The 20,040-nt window shown below is 42.2% G+C and overlaps 1 protein-coding gene across 6 annotated transcripts in view; it reads left to right on the top strand.

Annotated features, from left to right (window-relative positions):
• The window catches only part of SGSM3 (small G protein signaling modulator 3), a 45,885-nt gene that overhangs the window by 12,024 nt on the left and 13,821 nt on the right, over positions 1–20,040 (top strand). For 2 of the 6 annotated variants that reach the window (XM_041754031.1, XM_041754027.1), the window contains exon 2: positions 10,046–10,169. The exons of the other annotated variants lie outside the window; for them this stretch is intronic. The gene's annotated coding sequence lies outside the window, so the exon portion shown is untranslated. The remainder of the gene's footprint in view (positions 1–10,045; positions 10,170–20,040) is intronic. 6 annotated transcript variants of the gene reach the window in all.

The raw sequence follows: 20,040 nt of genomic DNA, 5'->3' as shown, positions 1-20,040 counted from the left end.
GAAAACTCCAGGAGATTTACAGTAGCCCAGAAAAGGGTTAGTGAGGGTCTGGATTAAGGCAGTGGAGATAGAGATACTTAGAGATTCTTTTAAACATAAAATCATGGGGCACCTGGGTGGCTCAGTGGTTGAGTATCTGCCTTTGGCTCAGGTCGTGATCCCAGGGTTTTGGGATTGAGTCCTGCATGGGCTCCCTGCATGAAGCCTGCTTCTCCCTCTGCCTGTGTCTCTACCTTTCTCTCTGTGTGTCTCTCATGAATAAATAAATAAAATCTTAAAAAAATAAAATCAGGGGATCCCTGGGTGGCTTAGCGGTTTAGCGCCTGCCTTCAGCCCAGGGCCTGATCCTGGAGACCTGGGATCGAGTCCCTGCACGGAGCCTGCTTCTCCCTCTGCCTGTGTCTCTGCCTCTCTCTCTGTGTCTCTCATGAATAAATAAAATCTTTTTAAAAATAATAATAAAATAAAATAAATAGACTTTGTAACTGATTCAGTATGAAAGTAAGACAAAGGAGCCAGAAATTACTAAAAGCTTAGACTCTGAGAGTCTTAGAAGAAGATACAGGAAAATCAAAAAAGAATCATCTGGGATAGAATAAAAATAGATTCGTTTGAGAAGAACATATTTAGATGTGATTAAGTCAGCTAAAGCCATCCAGCAGGAAGTTGGAAATCTCCAGTGTTGCCATGGCTAGAGGTAGAGGTTTGTGGCATATCTGTACAGCAGTGATAGCTAAATCCCCCTAGGAACAGGAACGGAGGGGATCCCTGGGTGGCGCAGCGGTTTGGCGCCTGCCTTTGGCCCAGGGCGTGATCCTGGAGACCTGGGATCGAATCCCACATCGGGCTCCCGGTGCATGGAGCCTGCTTCTCCCTCTGCCTATGTCTCTGCCTCTCTCTCTCTCTCTCTCTCTCTCTCTCTCTGTGACTATCAAATAAATAAATAAATAAAACAAACAAACAAACAGGAACGGATTCCCCAGTAGGAAACCATTAGGAGTGGATTGAAAAAAGAGAAGCCTGATTTGAGGAATGTCTTTTTTGGGGGCCTGGGAGAAGAAGAGTCAGCAAAGAAACAGTTAAGTAGAGAAAGAAAACCAGTGTGGTCAGTGCCCTCAGAGTCATAGAACAATTTCAAGAAACCAGGTAAGTCAGCAGAGTCAAATGCTGCAGGGAGTTTAAGGAAATGAAGCCAAAGGAAGAGGATTCCATATGGTGACAAGGAAACCACTGGAGACCTCAGAAAGTCTGGGTGCAAAGAGAGGAAGCTAGGGGGAAAAAGCCTAAGGAGCAAGCTGGCTGAAGAGGTGTGGTTGCAGGATTCAACTCTGCCTTTGAAAATGTGCCACAGAGAGGAAGAAGAGCTGGAAAGGTAGGAGGGTTGAGTGGATCCAAGTTGCTTTTGTTTGGGTGTGTTGTAATTAAGGATGCAGATGATCCGAGCATGTGCAGTGCACTTGAAGCCAGCAGAGGGGAGCTGGAGATGTGGTAAGGGAAATGGTGCGTGGAGGACTTAGCCTGCAAAGGAAGGAAGGCTACTTCTTCCTCTGAGAGAAAGGTGGAAAGAGAAAAGTGAAAAGATGGGGCAATTTTATAGGAGGAAGAGGAAGTTAAGGAAGCCTAAGCCAAATGACATCAGCTTCATTAAGGTGGAAACCAGCTGGGAGGGAGTGAGTAGCAGCAGATAACAGTTGGGGCTCTGAAGAAATGGGGGAAAAGCTTGAATGTTTAAAAACATTAAAGGTAGGTAATATGATAGAAAGTCATTTAGAGAAGAATGAAAGTCACTGAGCAACAGTGAAGATAAATAGCATGGAGCTTGTTTCCTAACTTTGTCCTGGAGTCACGTGGGCAAAGAGGGCAGTGAAAACTTAGGTGGGGCTTGGCGAGGCAAGAATTTCAGTGGCTAGTTGAAAGTGATAGTGTAATTCCTACAGTGTAGAAGTTTAAAGTGTGTGGGCCTGATTGTTTAAACCAGCAGTATTAAGTATGAGATATAAAGAGCTAACCAGGGACACCTGGGTGGCTCAGCGGTTGAGTGCCTTCGAGTCAGGGTGTGATCCCGGAGTCCTGGGATCGAGTCCCACATTGGGCTCCCTATGGGGAGCCTGCTTCTCCCTCTGCCTATGTCTCTGCCTCTCTCTCTGTGTGTGTCTCTCATGAATAAATACATAAAATCTTAAAAAAAAAAAACAAAAACAACCAACCAAAACCAGTAGATTATCTAATGGAAGGTAGGCCCACCAAAAAACACACAAAAAAGATATGGTCCTCCCTAACCCCAGTGTTTACGACAGCAGGAGGACAACTCCCCATAACATCTCTGCTGGTATTTCTCTTGGTAATGATGTTGGTCTGAGTGTGATCCAGTTTGCTTGTTCCCATGTTTTCCCCAAGTTTTTGATTCAATTTTAGGTTGGAATAGTGGAAATAGGAGACTTAGCTTCTGCTCTGGATGTGCCACATGTTTATGGTATGACTATAAATAAGTCTTTTGACCTCTTTGGCCTCAGTTTCTTTTTTCTGAAAATAAATGAGCGGGACATAACTCAAAAGATTCTTCTAGGGATGCCTGGATGGCTCAGTGGTTGAGCATCTGCCTTTGGCTCAGGTTGTGGTGCTGGGGTCCTGGGATTGAGTCCTGCATCAGGCTCCCTCAGAGAGCCTGCTTCTCCCTCTGCCTATGTCTCTGCTTTTCTCTATCTGTCTCTCATGAATAAATAAAGAAAATCTTTAAAAAAAAAAAAAGATCCTTTTAACTGTCATTCATGATTCTGTCATTTATGGCTGTGCTTAGTGCATTTGCACTGTACCTGGTATTGAAGAAGCTAATCTCTAAATACAGGTGCATGTCTGTTAAAGAAACTCATTTGTTTGTATAATACGAGAATTTTCTCCTGATTTATCTGCTTAATTTGTCTGCAAAAATTGGTGTTTCTTAATCCAGCTGCTTATATTATGTTTTAACCTGGTCTCCACTGGCTCCATACCCCAAGCCAAGGAGTTTTGTTCCTACAAGTAGGTTCATGGTCTTCCCTGGAGATTGTGCTGCACAATTGCCAATGACTGCTGTACTGGTCAGTGTGGGATAGAGGGTCAGCTTGTGACACAGGTGAGGTGCTTAACTCTGAGCTCTGGTTACTTGGCAGAATGATAAACAATAAATACAGTATTTCTTCTTTCATTGGTACCTCCATCCACTCACTGCCATAAGTAAGCAGGAACAGATTGCCATACTTTAGAGTAATTATGTAGGTATATTCTTATCTGCAAATGAGAAATTCCCAGTAATTATTTAAATAGTCTGGCTGAATAAGTAACTTAAAGTAGTTTGTTGATCTCTGTAGTTTACCTATATGAGGAATAGGGACTTTGTTAACTGTCTTGTTCCTTTTAAGTGCCATAAGCTCCTAAGTTAATATAACACTTTAAATATACATTTCTCAGGGGGCACTTATTGACAGTCCTCAAGGAGCTTTATTTCCTCAAAAACTTGTGTCGCTATTTTTCAAAGCTACTCAAGTTGCAATTGCAGCTAGCTAACCATTATTCGTTTTATTCCTGAAGAGGTTGTTGCCCCCCCACCCCTGGTACTGGTACTGACAGAAGGTCCGTGTAGTACCTTGCTTGTGCTTTCCTTATCATCATCTGGGTATTGCCAGGCTGTAAATCTTAGGTGAATGCTCCTGGCTCAGGGAATTGGTCAGACTGCCTCAGCTGATGAATTGTTTTATGGAAAGACCTAGAGTGGCTGAGCATGGGTCAGAAGTCTGTATAGGAGAGCTGCATTTAACTGGAACTGCTGGGTGAGGTTTCTGTTTCCCTGCTCTGTGTTTCCACGGTCTGTGCTCTGCCTTGCACAGTCACTCCTGTTGCCTAAAGGAGCACCCTGTCTCTGTGGTCACAAAACATTGACTCAGGGATGGGAGAGAGCAGTCTAAGCTATAAGCCTGCAGCGCAGGAGTGGATAATTAATTACTAGAGTCACCACTCTTCTGCTGATGCCAGTTTGGGGGAAGATAGTTGAGAAATGTAGTTGATATATAGTGGGTTTTCACTTGTCTTTGGCACTAAGGGAGATAATGGGAAAAATGAATTTTAAAAAAGATTTATTTGAGAGAGAGAGAGTCCCAAGTAGACTCCCCACTGAGCATAGAGCCTGATATGAGGCTCAATCTCACGACCCATGAGATCATGACCTGAGCCGAAATCACAAGTTTGAGGCTCAACCAAGCCACCCAGGTGCCCCTGATCAGTTGCATATTAAAAGGATTTCTCTAGCCGCAGAATAGAGAATAGATGGGGCGTGGGGCACAGGGGCAAGACTGGAGGCAGAGATCACAGTTGAAAGACTTGTAAGAACCATGATGGTAAGAAATGACAGCCCCAACTGGGAAGTAGCAAAGGTTAAAGAGAAAAGGGAAGATTCAAAAAACAGTAGGAAAGGCTTTATGAATTGAAGTGTGGAGTTGGGAAGATAAAGGAGAAGCCATTTAACCATGAGGCCCAATTCTGGCTGGAGAAAGATGTGGATAGGTTATAAGGTCAGTCGCCTGAGATAGGGACCACCAGAGAAGGGCAGGGTTCACAATGACTTTAATTTGAGAGCATGGTATTTCGAGGAATGTGGAGGAGTGTCCCAGTGGGCAGTTGGATATGTCAGCCTGAAATTTGGAGAGAAATGTGTTGTGGAAATGGAAATTGGATCATCTGCCTGTAGGTGTAAATTGAAGCCACAAGAGTCTGTGAGAGTGCAGGGAAGTGGAGAAGGATCTAGGACAGAACAGTAAGGCCTTTTAAGAACTGGCAGGGGAAGAACTGGGAAAAGAGACTCAGGAGGAGCAGCCAGCAAGGCAGGAGGAGAACCAAAGGATCACGACCCTTGCACATTCCATATTGTAAGAACTGGAGTGTTGTCACTGGAACTGATGAATATCTGCTGTGGATTGACCTTAGTAAACCAGGCATGTGCTGAGGGCTCTAATACAGCAGAGACATGACAGACAAAGAGGAAATGGAAAGAACTAGGCATTAGATATTCATGGCAAAAGTCATCTTAGAAAAAAAATCTAAATGTTAGACTTCCTCATATTCATTTTTCTATTTATATTGATTAAATAGGGGGAACAGCTAATCTTTCTTATTTGGCTTTCTGAAGGTCTTTAAATTTTTTCCATGCTTAACTTCGTTTGAATAGGTAATGCATTCAAATACTTCAAAATTCAAAAGGTACAAAAGGAGGGGATCCCTGGGTGGCGCAGCGGTTTGGCGCCTGCCTTTGGCCCAGGGCGCGATCCTGGAGACCCGGGATCGAATCCCACATCAGGCTCCCGGTGCATGGAGCCTGCTTCTCCCTCCGCCTTTGTCTCTGCCTCTCTCTCTCTGTCTCTCTGTGACTATCATAAATAAATAAAAAATTAAAAAAAAAAAAAAAAAAAACAAAAGGTACAAAAGGGTATTAGGTAAAAAGTCCCTCTGCCACCCAATTACTCTTACATGCAGCCTTCTAAATTTTATGTGAAAACTTCCCCATCTTTAGACAGATGTTTACTATTCTCACTGTTTTGCCTCTTGCTTTTTTCACTTAGCAGTGTATCTTGTGCGTTCCCCATCAGTGCATAAATAAGTGACCCCTTCTTTTTAGACAGCTGCACACTGTTCCATTATGTTATGTAACTTATTTAACTAGTCCCCTACCAGTGGATATTGAGGTTTTCTAATATTTTGCCATCATAAACAATGCCGTATGGAGTGTCTTTCTATAGGAGTCATTTTTGTTGAAGTGTAGGATAAATTTCCAGAAGTGGGAATGGCTTGACAAACGAACGGACTTCTAAAAATTTTTATTCGGCTCTGCTTATTAAAGTTCCTGATGCTTAGAAAGCCTGCAGTGAATGGTAGCTATTATTAAGATAAATATGTTATAGATAGTATATTAAATATGTTGTATGATGTGTTATAGATAGAGGAAGAGGGGCACCTGACAAACCTGAGGCAGGGGGTGTGTCGAAGAAGGCTTCCTTGAGGAAGAAATGCCTGGGCTGAGCCTGGAGAATGAGAAGTCAGATAAAGTGGAAGGCCTTACAAGCAGAAGGAGCTCAGCATAGGAACTTACAAGGAGCATGTTGTACATAGGGATCTTCAAGGAGTTTAGTATCCCCTCTTCATACAGTCAACACCTGGCATGGGTCAGGCCTAGGTACAGATATAGGGCAAATATATACATATGTAAATTACAGCATAGTATGAAATGAGAAACAGTAGGAGCACATACAACAATTAGTTTTATCAGAGAAGGGAGGTAGGGGGCATGGACCATGGAAGAGGAAGGTGTTCTAGGAGGTCACATCTGAACTAGAATTCGAAAGAATGGTCAAAGGGTAGTTTAGCCCAGTGGTTCTGAAAGTGTGTTCCCTGGACCACAGCATCAACATCACCTGGGACCTTGTAAGAAAGGAACAGTCTCAGATTCTACTCAGACCTTCAGATTAAAAAATCCAGCCTTTTAGGGGGTGTCTGGCTGGCTTAATCAGTAGAGCATGTGGCTCTTGATCTTGGGGTTGTAGGTTTGAGCCCCACATTGGGTACAGAGATTACTTAAAAATCTTTTTCTTAAAACAGATTTATTTATTCAAGAGTGAGAGACTAGGAGAGAGAACATGAGCAGGGTGAAGGGCAGAGGGAGGAGCATACTCCCAGCTGAGCAGGGAGCCAGAGGGCTTGATCCCAGGACCCCAAGATCATGACCTGAGCGGAAGACAGATGCTTAACCAACTAAGCCACCCAGGCACCTCCAAAATAAAATCTTAAAAAAAAAAATTCAGCTTTTTTGGGTTTTTAAAAGTCCTCCAGATGATGATTCTGATGCACAACACAGTTTGAGAACCACGGGTTGAGATTATTTAAGGGAAAGCAAAAGGGAACAACATTGTAAAGTTAGGAAGCCGTAAACTCCGCGATATTGCTGAAATGTAGCATGTAATTTTTTTTTTTTAAGATTTTATTTATTTGAGGGATGCCTGGGTGGCTCAGCGGTTCAAGCATCTGCCTTTGGCTCAGGGCATGATCTTGGAGTCCCAGGATCAAGTCGCACATTGGGCTTCCTGCAGGGAGCCTGCTTCTCCCTCTGCCTATGTCTCTGCCTCTCTCTGTGTGTGTCTCTCATCAGTAAATAAATAAAATCTTAAAAAAAAAAAAGATTGTATGTATTTGAAAGAGAGAGTGAGAGAGAACGAGCTGGAGGCAAGTGCAGAGAGGAAGAAGCAAACTGTCCCGGGACTCCAGGATCATGACCTGAGCCAAAGGAAGATGCTTAACCTGCTTAACCAACTGAGCCACCTGGGCACCCCTGTATTTTTAAAAAGTGGTTATTTTATATACAAATCTAAGGAAATGAGATAAAACTTTTGCGTTACATAATCAGCTGAAATCTCTTATCTTGAAATTTTAGTAAAACGGATGCAAGCCCTGTAAGCCCACATTATGTGAGAATGCCAACGCCCTCCCCCAGATTTTTCAAATTTAACTCATTTAGACCTCATAACAACTCTATAAAGTATGAATTATTATCCCTGTGTTTAGATCTTTTATTTGATTTTCCTCAAACCACCTTCATGGCTCTTACAAGTAGGGCCGGCCTTATTGAAGATAGGGAATGGCGAAGATGTTACCCTGCAACAACACAACTTCAGTTGGGTTTTGGGTTGTCCTTTCCTGAAGAGGCATCCTGTCTTCACCCTCCAGGCCTCTCCACCCCCAGGCACTCTGAGTGTTAATTCTCATAGGTTGTGGGTCGCTTTGTTCCCAGGGATGTAGCTCCTCACCTTGGTTTTGGACTTCTCTCTTCCCCTTCTCTTTATGGTTCAGGTGACTTCTAGTTCTGTTCTCTCCTGCCTCCAAATTTCTATTCATTTCTTTTACTAGGCAATTGATAGATCTCTCCTTTCTTCTATGCCTCAGGGTTTACCTTTTACCTTGAAGGAGCTTATCAAAGTATTTTCCAAAACAAAGATAAACCCCCTCTCTAAGAAGTATTCTGGAGCCAACTATTAAAATAGTAATTCCTCACTGTACTATAATTATATTGTAAAATTTTAAGTGTAGGGTCATTGGGTTAATTACCTTTCTCAGATGGCATCATATTAAACTCTAATATTAATAATCTGTTATTAACCTAATCTCATACTTTGATTTCTGTTTACAAAGCTGCCACTTTAAAGTAGAAAAAGCAGATTTTTAAAAAAATCCAAATCCTCTCCCAAATGATACAGATTAATTAATTTCATTTTAAAAATTTTCAGAGAGAAGGTCCCTCACAGCATTGTTTTTAATGCAGATGTTGCTCCTAGGTGCTTACATGTATCAACAGATGATTAGATTAGTCAGTTACAGAATATATGGCTGTAAAAACTGCATGGTTACTGGGGAAAATGCTAATCATTTAGTGTTCAGTGGAGAAAAATGTTTTAGAATCTGTAATGTTAGAACTGTGCATGTAGGGGATCCCTGGGTGGCTCAGCGGTTTGGTGCCTGCCTTTGGCCCAGGGCGTGATCCTGGAGACCCGGGATCGAATCCCACGTCGGGCTCCCGGTGCATGGAGCCTGCTTCTCCCTCTGCCTATGTCTCTGCCTCTCTCTCTCTCTCTCTGTGACTATCATAAATAAATAAAAATTAAAAAAAAAAAAAAAAAGGAAGGAAAAAGCATTTTCCCCTTATAGTCTGTCTTTCAAATTGCTCTACTTTTAAAGTGTCCTGGTTCATAAGCATCTTTTCTAATCCAGGTTGTCCCAAAGTCACTTTCTTAAAAAAGATTTTCGTTTTTAAGTAAGTTCTCCATGCGTCATGGAGCTCAAACTCACAACCCTGAGATCGAGTCACCTGCTCCACCTACTGAGCCAGCTGGGAGCTCCAAAAGTCATCCTTATAAATTTTCCAATTCAGAGGTTTTTAGTACATTCACTGTGACGTGCAGCCATCACTGTTGTCTAATTCCAGAATATTTTCATCATCCCCAAAAGAAAACCCATAGCCATTAGCAGTCATTCCTTATTTCCCCCTCCCTCCAGCCCCTAGCAACCACTAATCTACTTCCTATCTCAGGGATTTGCCTATTTTGGGCATTTCGTATAAATGGAATGATAAAGTACATGGTCTTTTGTAACTGGTGACTAGATTCTTTCACTGAGCATGTTTTCAAGTTTCATGTTGTAGCCTGTGTCAGTACTTCATTTCTTTTTGTGGCTGAACAATATTCCATTCCATGGAGATGTACATTTTGTTTATCCATGCATCCATTGTTGGGCATTTGGATTATTTCCACTTTGGGCTGTTATAAATAATGCTGCTCTGATTGCTCAGGTGCAAGTTTTGATGTGATATAATTGTTTTTAAGCAGTACCTCTGTATTTAAAAAAAACAACAACAACAACATTAAAAATAGAGACCAATAAGCCCATACTCCTACCACCTAACTCAGCCATATTCATTTTTTAAAAATTTTTATTTATTTATGATAGTCACACACACAGAGAGAGAGAGAGGCAGAGACACAGGCAGAGGGAGAAGCAGGCTCCATGCACCGGTAGCCCAACGTGGGACTCGATCCCGGGTCTCCAGGATCGCGCCCTGGGCCAAAGGCAGGCGCTAAACCACTGCGCCACCCAGGGTTCCCAGCCATATTCATTTTTATAATACCTTCAACATGTAGGTATTTTATTTTATTTTATTTTATTTTATTTTATTTTATTTTATTTATTTTATTTTTTTTTTTTATTTTATTTATTTTATTTTATTTTTAATTTTTTTATTTATGATAGTCACACACAGAGAGAATGAGAGACAGAGACATAGGCAGAGGGAGAAGCAGGCTCCATGCACCGGGAGCCCGACATGGGATTCAATCCCGGGTCTCCAGGATCGTGCCCTGGGCCAAAGGCAGGCGCTAAACCGCTGCGCCACCCAGGGATCCCAACATGTAGGTATTTTAAATGGGTGAAATCATATACTATCTTGATGCTGATGACTCCACTTTTGTTCTTTCTTCAGCTCACTCCAATTGGACTTTCACCTTCACCATTAAAACTTACAAGTCTTGTCAAGATCACCAAAAACCTCCAGCTTGCAGAACAGCAACCCATCCTCTGTCCTCATACCACTTGACCTCTAGATGGTAATAGCACTGATGATCACCTCCTCCTCCTCTTGATTTCTACAGCACTACACACTATTAGTGTTCCTTCTACTACATTGGCCACCCCTCAAATTTTATTTCCTGTTCCTTTTCCTGCCTAACCTCTAAGTGTTGGAATGTTTCCAGATTTGCTTCTGGGCCCCCTATTCACCATTCTTTCCTTGGCCATGACATCTAGTCCTCATGATTCCCAGATTCACATATATAGTTCTGACTTCTGTGAACTTTATACTCATACATACAATTGTCTACTTGACATGTCCACTTAGAGGTCTAATAGGCACCCCAACTTAGCATGACCAAAGCAGATCTATTGATTCCTAACCCTGAAACTTTATCTTCCCTGAGTCTTCCTTCATCTTTGTAATAGGACCTACACAAAACCCAGGAGTCATCATTGATTTCTTTATTCCTTATTTCTGTTATCTATCTCCACATCTCCAGATATCCTCTAGAATCTAGTTACTTGCCACCACTTCAACTACTTTAGTCCAAGATACTTTCTCTCACCTGGACAACTGTAATAGCTTCCATCCTTAACCCATCTGAAGTTCATTCTTTTTTTTTTTTTTTTTTTTAAGATTTTATTTATTTATTCATGAGAGAGAGAGAGGGAGAGAGAAAGGGAGAGAGAGGGGCAGAGACACAGGCAGAGGGAGAAGCAGACTCCATGCAGGGAACCCGATGTGGGACTTGATCCCGGATCTCCAGGATCAGGCCCTGGACTGAAGGGGGCAATAAACCGCTGAGCCACCCAGGGATTCCCCTGAAATTCATTCTTCACACAGTACCATTGTGATTTCTTTAAGACCAAAGTCAGACCATGTCATGTCCCTGCTCACAGCTCTCCAGTTGCTTCCCATTAAAATAAAATCCAGCATCTTTGTCATGAGTAGAAGGCCATCTGTAAGCTGTTTCCTGCCTGCCTCGCCAGTGCTATCTGCTACTTTCCCCTCATCACTCTACCTCCGACACACTGGCCTGTTATTTCTCCAGTGCAATGAATTCTTGTTCTTTTAAGACCCTTGTGTGAGCCATTTCTTATGCTTGGGCTGCTCTACCAGATCTCTGCAGAGCTGGTTCCTAGTCATCTCTGTGGTTTCAGCTGTAATGTCATTTCCTCAGACCTTCTCAGACCACCCATCAAAAGTAGCTCTTCTGCCCCTATGTGGTACTCTGAAACCTATTAGTCTGTGTTATTTTCTTCATAGTATATATTATTACTCTGAAATTATCTCATTCATTTACTTATCTGTTTTCTATCACTAATATTAATAGTCACATTTAGTAAGCACATACTGTGTGCCATGTATTGTGATAAGTACTTACAGTTTCTCATTTGTCATCCCCTTTTACAGATAAGGAAACTGCAGGTTCACAGAGCAAGAATTTTGTTTATCTTATTTTACTGCTCTACCCCTAGCACATGGAACAGTGTCTAGTGCATAGTAATTGCTCAAAAATTTGTTGGTTGGATAGATAAATGAGACTCCCAGATGTATCTCTTTAGTTCTGACCATTCCCTGAAGAAGTACACTTGTATATCCAGTCACCTGTTTACCATTTCCAGTTGGATATCTAAGAAACATTAACATTATCCCTCACTTCATAATCCCTTCTTCCCTCAAATCTGTTTTCCACTCTCCTCCATATAAGTAAATGGCATCCTAATAATCCCAGAATTCAGACCAGAAACTTAGGCCTCACTTTCACTTGCTCCCTTTCTTTGTTCATCATATCCCACCCAGTAGGAAGGCCTGTTGGTTCTTCCTTCAATTTCTATCCTGAATCCATTCACTTCTCTTCATCTCTACTTCTATTGTCACCACTCCCATCATGTTTCCTAAATCTTGCCCTTCCACACTTGTCTCTCTACAAGCCATTTGCCACACAACAGCCACATTTAGGGCCCTTTGTGGATTCCTATTGTCCTTAAAATCTAAATCCTTCACCATGACCTACAGTCCCTTGGTGATCTGGGTACCTCTACCTCTCCCGTTTTCTCTTACCATTTCACCTCTTGTTCATTGTGTTTCAGTTCCACTGGGCTCCCTTCTGGTCCTTCAAGGTCTTACCCATGTCAGCGTAGAGCATTTGGATTTGGCATTCCTTCTGCCCATAACTCTCCAGTCTTAGATCTTTGCAAGGCTGGATTCCTGTCCTTCAGGTATCTACCCAAATAGTGTTTCAGAGATTCCTTCTGTAGATTTTATATCACATCAGCTTTTTGTTTATTTGATTTATTTTTTAAATATTTTATTTATTCATGAGAGAGGGAGAGTCGCAGAGACACAGGCGGAGTGAGAGGCAGGCTCCATGCAGGGAGCCTGATGTGGGACTCAATCCCAGGACTCCAGGATCATGCCCTGGCCTGAAGGCAGTTGCTCAACCACTGAGCCACCCAGGTGTCCCAGCCTTTTGTTTAATTCAGAGTACCTCCCACATTCTGGAATTCTCATTTATTTGTCCATCTGTTTGTTTCCTGTTGGATTTTCTCCTCTAGGTTGTATATCATTGTTGCCCTAGCACATAAAATGTGTTGGAGAAATATTTGGGGCATGAATGACTGAACGATTTATACATTTCTGGGTGTGCATGCATGCAGATTATAATGTTTTCACTTAATTTTAGATCATAAATAGTATTCATATTTCTTTAGTCCCCATAATTGGAATTTTTATACTATTGTGTCTGGCTTCTTTCACTAAGTAAGCATAATTTTTTTTTCTAAATTAAGGTATAATTTACATATGATAAAATTCACTGCTTTTAGTGTGCAGTTCTACAAGCTCTGACAAATACATAGTCCTGTGATTATCAACAATCAAGATAAAACAGTTCTCTCACCTCCCAAAATTACCCTATATAGCTGTGTAGTTAACTCTTCCTCCTACCCTCATTCTATAGGAACTACTGGTCTGTTTTCTGTACCTATAGTTTGCTTTTTCCAGGATGTCCTAATGATGGAATTCTGCGGTATGTATCTTTTCCAATCTGACTTCTTTCCTTTAGTATTATCAGTTATCATGCTTTCAGTGTGAAGTCTAAGTAATCTTTGCCTAACCAAGATCACAATCATTTTCTCCTATGTTTTCTTCTAGAAGTTTTAATGTTTAGGGCACCCGGCTGGCTCAGTCAGTAGAGCATGCAACTTTTTTCTTTTTTTTTTTTTTAAAGATTTTATTTATTTAGTCATAGACACAGAGAGAGAGAGAGGCAGAGACACAGGCAGAGGGAGAAGCAGGCTCCATGCAGGGAGCCTGATGCGGGACTCCATCCCGGGTCTCCAGGATCACACTCCAGGCTGCAGGTGGCGCCAAACCGCTGCGCCACCGGGGCTGCCCAGAGCATGCAACTTGTGATCTCAGGGTCATGAGTTTGAGCCCAATGGAGGGCTTAGAGCTTACTTTATAAAAAGGTAGAGGGCACCTGGTTGGCACAGTTGATTGAGCATCCAACTCTTGGTTTCAGCTCAGGGCCCCACATCAGGCTCCATGCTCAGCACGGAGTCTGCTTGAGACTCTGCCCCTCCCCCTGTGCATTCTCTCTCTGTCTCTCTCTAAAATAAATAAATCTTTAAGAAAATAGAAGTTTTGGGACACCTGGGTGGCTCAGCGGTTGAGCATCTGCCTTTGGCTCAGGGCATGATCCTGGAGTCCCGGGATCAAGTCCCACATCAGGATCCCTGTGTGGAGCCTGCTTCTCCCTCTGCCTGTGTCTCTGCCTCTCTTTCTCTCTGTGTCTCTCATGAATAAATAAAACCTAAAAAAAAAAAAAAAGGAGAACAAGAACAAGACAATCTGAATCACCTTATCTCTGTTAAATAAATTATACTTGGACAGCGCTGGTGGTGCAGTGGTTTAGTGCTGCCTGCAGCCTGGGGTGTGATCCTGGAGACCTGGGATCAAGTCCCACGTTGGGCTCCCTGCATGGAGCCTGCTTCTCCCTCTGCCTGTGTCTCTGCCTCTCTCTGTGTGTGTGTGTGTCTCATGAATAAATAAAATATTTTTTAAAAATTTTAAATAAATAAATAAATAAATAAATAAATAATATTTGGAAACCTTTCCACAAAGAAAACTCCAGACATAGAAGGCTTAATTGGTGATTTTTACTTAACATTTAAGAAAGAAGTAATAACCAGCATCTATACAAACTCTTCCTGAAAATTGAAGGGGAGGATTACTTCCCATATCATTCTTTTTTTTTCATATATCATTCTATAAAGCAAACATTGTCCTAATACCAAAACCAAAAGAAGGGCATTACTCAGAAAGAAAACTATAGAGCATATGTCCTTCATGAATATAGATGCAGACATTCTTTTTTTTTTAATATTTTATTTATTTGAGAGAGAGTGAGCATGAACAGGGATGAGAGGGAAAGGGAGAGATAGAAGCAGGGTCCCTGTTATACAGCAAGCTCAACATGAGGCTCGACCCCAAGGACCCCGGGATCATGACCTGAGCCAAAAGCAGACACTTAACTGAGTGAGCTACCCACGCGTCCCAAAAAATTTTAACATAATTTTAGCAAATTGCATTCCACAATATATAAAAGGGAGAATGCATCACAATGACCCAGTGGGGTGAGCTTCAGGTATTCCTCATGTTTCTTTTAAGTGTTTCTTTCCCCAGCCTTGGTTACATTCCTCACACACATGCTCTGACCAGTAGTCAGATGAAGACTAGGGATATACCCTCTGTAGATTTCTGAAGTTCTCAGTCGGTGCAAGCCTCCGTTCATTTCTCTTCTACTCTGGCCTCCTCTGGCTCTCCACACTGTCTCCTGGGCCAGTCTGCAAACTCTCCAGGTGGGAACTGGGGTGATCATAGGTTCACCTCATTTGTTTTCTCTCTCTGAGGAGTCACTGTCCTGTGCTGCCTGTCTAGTAGTGTCTGAAAACCATTGTTTCATGTATTTTTCTGTTTTAACTGTTGAAGTTGAGAAAGTAATTGCAATCCTTGTAACTCCATTTTGGCCAGGTGTGTCCATAGTAGGAATATGAAATTATTGACTCACATTTTATTGTGTTATTATCCCAAAATGTGATTAATTCCCCTATATTTGACATTTATTTTCATATTTACTTCATGCTGAAGTAAACATTTTCATGCACATACCTTTTTGATTCTATTGAATTATTTCCTTAAGTTTCCAGGAGAATAAGCAATTCATGAATGAACTAATTTTGCATCACAAAACTACTTTTTTCCAGCAGTGAGTATTTTATTATTTTTTTATTTTGTTTGTTTGTTTGTTTACTAAGATTTTATTTATTTATTCATGAGAGAAACAGAAATAGAGAGTGGCAGAGACACAGGCAGAGGGAGAAGCAGGCTCCATGCAGGGAGCCGACGTGGGACTCGATCCCAAGTCTCCAGGATCACGCCCTGGGCCGAAGGCGGCGCTAAACCACTGAGCTACCTGGGCTGCCCTTACTATCTTATTATTATTTTTTTTTTCCCTTATTATTTTTTTAAATAGGCTCCATGCCCAATGTGGGGCTTGAGCTTACAACCCCAAGACCAAAAGCCACATGCTCTACCAACTAAGCCAGTCAGGCATCTCAAAAATTGTATTTTAAAAAAGTTTTATGTATGTTTATATATGTATACCTATGTAAATATATGTATCTGTATCTATATATACATTCATGTATGTATATATATGAATGCTTCCATTACCCAAGGGGCTGACCTCCTTGGCTTTCTGGGTCTCAAATTGAAGAAGGGACTCCCTCCAAGAAGGGACTCATTGGGCTATTTTGGGAAAACCGGTGATGTCTAGTCTCATCATGTTTGCCAGTGGCTATTGAGTGTTAATGATTGGTCCAGTTCAGATCTGTGTTCACCCAGAACCAACTGACTAACTCAGAGAGATGAAGTGATGTAGATGTAAAGAGCTTCCCAGAATTGTGTAGTCAGAAAGAGTGAGTAAAGAAAGCAGTCTTAAAAAGTGTGGAGTCAGAATGGTAGGGAGATTGCTATATTCCAGACACCCAGAAGAAGGGAGAGTAAGGTGTAAATAAAACACCAGTTATTACTGTAGTGTGAAGTGTGACTTCTATTTACTTTGTTTTTCATTTGCTGGTGTTCATTCATTTATCTAATTTATCTAACAAATACTTTTTGAGAGACTTCTGAGTGCCAGGGATACAGAGGGAAACAAGATGCAGTCTAAGGGAGAAAAAAGAAAAAGTTAAAAAGGCTGAGGTAAGTTCTGTGATGGATTTATTCACAAAGCTTTATAGGAGCATAGGGAGAGAACCTCAGCTCAAGGCAGAGGAATCACAAAGGTATATTAGTTATCTTTGATGCATAACAAACCACCCTAAAACTTAGTGGCTTAATACAGAAATAATCATTTGTTATCTCTTCTAGTTTTTATGGGTCAGGAATTCAGGAGCATCTCAATAGGGAGAGTCTGGCTCATGAGAGGGGAGCGTCTCTCATGACATTGCTTAGATACTGGAACTAGGGGATCTACTTCCAGGATGGTTCACTGAAGTGGCTTACAAAGTTGATGCCTCTCCATGGGGCTCCCTTGGTGTCCTTATGGCATGGCAGTTGACTTCCCCCAGACCAAGTGATTCAGGAGACCAAAGTGGAAGCTGTGCTGTGTGTGGCCTGTCCTTGGAAGTTACACATGATCACTGCCACCATAATTGGTCACAGGGTTACCTGTGGCTTAGTGTAGAGAAGGCCTACACAAGGGTGTGAATACCAGGAGGTAGAAACATTTGGGACCATCTTGGAGGCTGGCAATAAATATAGGGGTATGTATATTTTTTCCAATGAGATTTTTTGTTTCTTATGGATAAATACCCAGTAGTGTGATTAGTGGATCATATAGTATTTCTTTTTTAGATTTTTATTTAATTTATTCATGAGAGACAGAGAAGCAGAGGGATAATCAGGCTCCCTTTGGGGAGCCTGATGTGGGGTGGGGCTCAATCCCAATACCCCAGGATCACAGCCTGAGCTGAAGGTAGACACTCAACCACTGAGCCACCCAGGTGCCCCAGTATTTCCATTTTTAACTTTTTGAGGAACTTCCATATTGTTTTTCATGGTGGCCACACCAGTTTGCATTCATATCAATATTGTACAAGGATTCTTTTTTCTCCACATCCTCACCAACACTTGTTTTTCTTGTCTTTTTGATTCTACCCATTCTGACAGATGTAAGGTGATACCTCATTGTGGGTTTTTTTGTTTTGTTTTGTTTTTAAAGATTTTGTTTATTTATTCATGACAGACACATAGAGAGGCAGAGATACAGGCAGAGGGAGAAGCAGGCCCCATGCAGGGAGCCTGATGTGGGACTTGATCCCGGGTCTCCAGGATCATGCCTTGGGCTGAATGCAGGTGCTAAACTGCTGAGCCACCTGGGGATCCCTCTCATTGTGGTTTTGATTTGCATTTCTTTGATGAGTGATTTGTCTATTGGCCATCTCTCTGTCATTTTTGGAAAAATGTCTATTTAGGTCATTGGTTCCCCCACCCCCCCCCCTTTTTTTTAAGAGTTTATTTATTCATGAGAGACACAGAGAGAAAGAGGCAGAGACACAGGCAGAGAGAGAAGCAGGCTCCATGCAGGGAGCCAGATGCAGGACTCCATCCCGGGACTCCAGGATCACGCCCTGGGCCGAAGGCAGGCGCCAAACCACTGAGCCACCCAGGGATCTCCCGGCCCATTTTTAAATCAAATTATTTGGGAGGTTTTTTTGGTGTTGAGTTTGTGTAAGTACTTTAATATATTTTTTATACTAACTCTCTATCAGATATATCATTTGCGGATGTCTGCTCCCATTCGATAGGTTGTCTTTTCATTTTTTATAAAACGATTGTATTCATTTGAGAGAGAGAGAACACGTACCTGAGCATCAGCAGTGGGGAGGGATGGGGAGAGGGAGAAGCAGGCAGAGAAGGGCTGCTTGCCCATTGCAGGGCTCCATCCCAGGACCCCAAGATCATGACCTGAGCTGAAGGCAGACACACTCACCTGACTAAGCCACCCAGGCGCTCCCTCCTGTCTTTTCATTTTGTTGATGGTTTTCTTCCGTGTGCAGAAGCTTTTTATTTTGTATAGTCCCAGTAGTTTATTTTTGCTTTGTTTGCCTTGCCTTGGAGGACTGATCTACAAAAATGTTGCTGAGGCCAGTTTCAAAAAAATCACTGCCTGTATTTTCTTCTAGGAGTTTTAAGGTTTCCGATCTCACATTTAGGTCTTTAAAGCTTTTTTTTTTTTTTTTTTAAGATTTTATTTATTCATTCATGAGAGACACAGAGAAAGGCAGAGACATAGAGAGCAGGTTCCCTATGGGGAGCCTGATGTGGGACTTGATCCCAGGACTCCAGGATCATGACCTAAGCAAAGGCAGATGCTCAACCACTGAGCCACCCAGGTGCCCTGGTCTTTAAGATTTTAATTTTTTTTTTTTTAAGTAGGTTCCACACCTAGCATGGAGCCTGACACAGGGCTTGAACTCAAAACCCTGAGATCAAGAGTCAGACACTTAACCAACAGAGCCACCTATGTGCCCTAAGATTTTAATTTTTAAAGCATTTATAGTAGCTACATTATCATCCCCTGGCTTTGCACTTCTCTCTCCCAGTTACTTACTATCAGTGGTTTTCTGTGTCCTGTCATTTTCTCACAGAGAAAAAGAGTCTTCAGGATCTCAGCCCTTTTAGAATACTTGTGGCAACCCTCCAGTATTGTCAGAAAATTAGAATAGTAGGTCAAGAGTGGGTGAAGGATAAAATCTTGATCTATATCAAGAGCGAGCCCTTCCCAACACACACAGATCTACAGTGACATCTGACAATCTTTGCTTTGTGAACGTTTGTCTTAAATCCTAAGATTGGCAGACTAGGGAGAAATTTACTGGTGGCCGAGTAAAAAGATGCCTGTAAACATGTACATTTAATTTTTAAAATTCCTTCAGTAGCACCTCAGAGTTACTTGTGTCGATCCTGGTTTTCAAAAGTTAGCCTCTCAGTACCCCTGTGACAACAGCAGGGCAGCTGATGACGTGGTTTACTCCTTAGCTGCTTTCACCAGCTTCCAGATGGCTGCTTTCAGGAAGGTTTCCATAGCGACCAAGGGCAGGAAAAACCTGCCCGCCCAGTTTAGCGATATTATATCCGGCTCGTTCTGAGAACTCAGAGACTCAGGGCAGTCTGTGGGAGATGTGGCATATATGGATTATTGCAGAGACCTTGAAATATATATCCAGAATCTGACCATTTCTTGTTGGTTCTGTAACAAAGTCAGTATCATTCCCACCAGCGTCACCTCTGTCTGCTGCATTCAGCCTTCTCTGCACAGCAGCCAGAGAGCTTTTATTTTTATTTATTTTTATTTTTATTTTTTTTAAGGATTTTATTTATTTATTCATGAGAGACACAGGCAGAGGGAGAAGCAGGCTCCATGCAGGGAGCCTGACATGGGACTCGATGACATGGGACTCGATCCCGGGTCTCCAGGATTAGGTCCTGGGCTGAAGGCAGCATTAAACTGCTGAGCCACCTGGGCTGCCCCAACCAGAGAGCTTTTAAAAACCTAAGTCAGGGGATCCCTGGGTGGCGCAGCGGTTTGGCGCCTGCCTTTGGCCCAGGGCGCGATCCTGGAGACCTGGGATCGAATCCCACATCGGGCTCCCGGTGCATGGAGCCTGCTTCTCCCTCTGCCTGTGTCTCTGCCTCTCTCTCTCTCTCTCTCTCTCTCTCTCTCTCTCTCTCTCTCTCTCTCTCTGTGACTATCATATATAAAAATTAAAAAAAAAAACAAAAAAAACCTAAGTCAGATTCAGGTTCACCTCTGCTAAGAACTCTGTTGTGATGCC

Source organism: Vulpes lagopus, chromosome 5 (assembly GCF_018345385.1).
Source record: "Vulpes lagopus strain Blue_001 chromosome 5, ASM1834538v1, whole genome shotgun sequence".
NCBI classification, from domain to species: Eukaryota; Metazoa; Chordata; class Mammalia; order Carnivora; family Canidae; genus Vulpes; species Vulpes lagopus.
This window is presented reverse-complemented; position numbering and strand designations above follow the sequence as displayed.